The following is a 2903-nucleotide window of genomic DNA, read 5'->3' on the forward strand; positions in this document are numbered from 1 at the left end:
CTTTATCAACATTAAGTTACCCTGTATCAGAGGACACTTTTGGTTGGTCAGTACGACTGAATGAACATTTGCTATCACAGTTTGACTGTTGTTTACTATTACAGGATGAAGCTGTGACTAATCTGTCAAAACTCTTTACCAGTTATTTAAAATTAAATAACTAGGAAAAAGGGGGAGATGTCACCAGATGCATACAATGCAAACAGAGTTAAGGCTGTTAGACAGTGTTGCGACATGCTTTACGGCATGCGAGGGGACTTGCTTTACTTTCAGAGTAAGCACCGCGAGTTGTTTGGTTGCTGCCTACTGTAATGCTTGACTTACTGTACAATAAACCTGAGCCGTGAAAGATACTCGACCCTCGATCATTCACATTATTCTCCCGGCAATTTTGAATCATAATCCAAAGTATTTGTTTTGTTTTTACACATTTTAAAAGAAAAGTTGAATAAAGAAGCACATTAAAACTAAAGTATCAATGTATGTCACAATTTAACCACTACTAGTGCCGCACATGCATGGGTCATATGTTAAATCAGTACATTAAATGGCATATTATTCACATGTATGTATTTTTATAAATATATTTATTTTGGTAGGTTTGCTCTTCCGTAATACATTTCAATTATTAATAATAAAGTGCATGTGTCTAATAATACTTACATTAATTTTACTTACGATATGAATGCAGTACTTTAACTTGTAATGGATTATATTTCACAGTGTGGTGTTTGTACTTTTACTTCAGATCTGCTACCTGCAGCAAGTGCTGATAAAGGGTCTAAAGTGTTATTAATGTGATAATAAAGTGGCTACTGAAGAGTTGTAAAAGTGTTAATGAAGGGTAAGGGAACAGACCTGCTCTGTGGATCCGAAGCTGAGGCTGTAAAACAGCGTCCCAGTAGCTTCTGGAGTCTCTTGTTCTCCTCTTTGGAAAGAAACAGCTCCTCCTCGAGCTCTGCTATTGTTTGTTCAACAGAGCAAATAATCTCTTCATTAGCAGCAGTGACTCGCTGCTTCTTCAACGACAGCAGCATTTGGACTTTACTCATGTTTCCTAGTCACCTTTTCCTGCAGACTCCGTTAAATCACACCGTTTCTCTCTCCATCAAACTCTCAATCTGACTAGTGTTGCTAACGTGTTTCCAGCTAGCATGCTAAGCTAGCTCCTGTAGTCCGAGGTAAACGCTCCAGAAAAAAGAGCACACAGTCCATTCGGAGGTTTATCCAGACACACAGACGATGGATCAGTAGAGCTGGAGCTCACACACACGTTCTCAGGAACACAGAGAGAGAATCGTAGCGACGAGACGCCAAGTGGATCCAGGTTCTTCTTCTTCTCCTTCTTCCATAGCCGCGGGAAGTAGGGGTGCTGGGGGTGCTGCAACACCCCCTGTTGGCGAGTGGTGTACATTTGAAAAACTGAGTGACCACCTAAATAAAAATGATGAAACTACATAAAATAGTTATGATTTTACTTAAAATAAAATTGGCTGTATACAGTAGCATATAATAGTCATAGTATATATTTGTATCAGTCAGGTGGCTTGAATTTATTTTCCAATTTTTTTTTTTAAATGATGAGTACATTATGATGGAAAATATGACAAATTAATCATACAGCTTAATACGTTTTCTTAATATATATTTGTATTAATAATCAGTTATTCTCTAAAAAATGTTTGTATTATCTTTTGTTTGTCATTCATTACATTGATGGTGTCCTTCTGTTATAAACATTCTTAACACAATATTAAACAGTAATATCAACAGTAAACATATTTTAAAAGCATTTTTAAAGTGATTTCTGTCTTTATAATATTATATAATTTTGAACAGTAATATGAACAATTAACATATATTTTTAGCATTTTGAAAGCTACTTATGCCTTAATAATATTATTAGAGCCGGGACTCGATTAAAAAAATTAATCTAATTAATTAGAGGCTTTGTAATTAATTAATCGAAATTAATTGCATTTTTTAATCAAATATACATATTTGACCTGAGAACAGTGAGAAGGCAATTTTCACATGGATTTTACTCCAAGTGGAGTGCAATCCAGTGAGCCAGGGAGTTGGTTATTTTCTCAGACGTGGACTTACTTATCCTGGCCCTGACACCAGTCTAGTTGAGTGTGGGTTGGGTCAGGGTGTGGTTCCTTGCACTCGGAGTCGGGCTAACGTCCACGCTAGCTGCTACATGCTTTGCATTTAGGTGATACTTTAGGCTTGATGTGCTGCGGTGATATGCAAATTCTTTTTTGCATAATTTGCACACAACCGTGCTCTTATCGACGCTTCCATCCGTCCGTTTTTTTAAAACAAAGTGTCCCATCCACGGGGCCGACCAAAGCGTCTCATCAGCTTGTTCGTTCATGTTTGACTATTGTTCACCGTGGTTTGTTGTTGTTTGAAGTCCCATGCTGAAGTCATGAACGTTAGTTGGTGCTCCAGTATAATCGGTACGCCTGAAACTCATCCAGTAAGAAACGTTCCGCTGTGCAAAAATAAGTGCGATTAAAGTGCGATTAAAATTGCTCAGGGGGTGCTGCTAAAAGTGGGGAGGGGGCCACTTCGGCTGTCAGCGATACGAGCCGCATACATTGTTTGTTAAAGGCGAGACACCACAGGGGTCAGGGGTCTTAAACCAAGAAACGAAATCTCATTGGCTGGTGTCAATTTCTGACAACGTGATTCGTTCGGATGCGTCACGTGGTGTGCTAAAACACTTCCTACACTTTCCGCTAGAAATGTAAATCTCAAAATGGCAAAAGAATGGCGAAAAAAACGTTCACAGAGAAGACAACAACAATTGTCACTTGCACGAAGCAAGGTTATACAAAAAACAAATGACCCCGAACATGAAATGCCTTCACGGAGTGCGTCGAGGCGCAAGCTGT

The sequence above is a fragment of the Pseudochaenichthys georgianus genome, unplaced genomic scaffold, assembly GCF_902827115.2.
Source record: "Pseudochaenichthys georgianus unplaced genomic scaffold, fPseGeo1.2 scaffold_423_arrow_ctg1, whole genome shotgun sequence".
NCBI lineage: Eukaryota > Metazoa > Chordata > Actinopteri > Perciformes > Channichthyidae > Pseudochaenichthys > Pseudochaenichthys georgianus.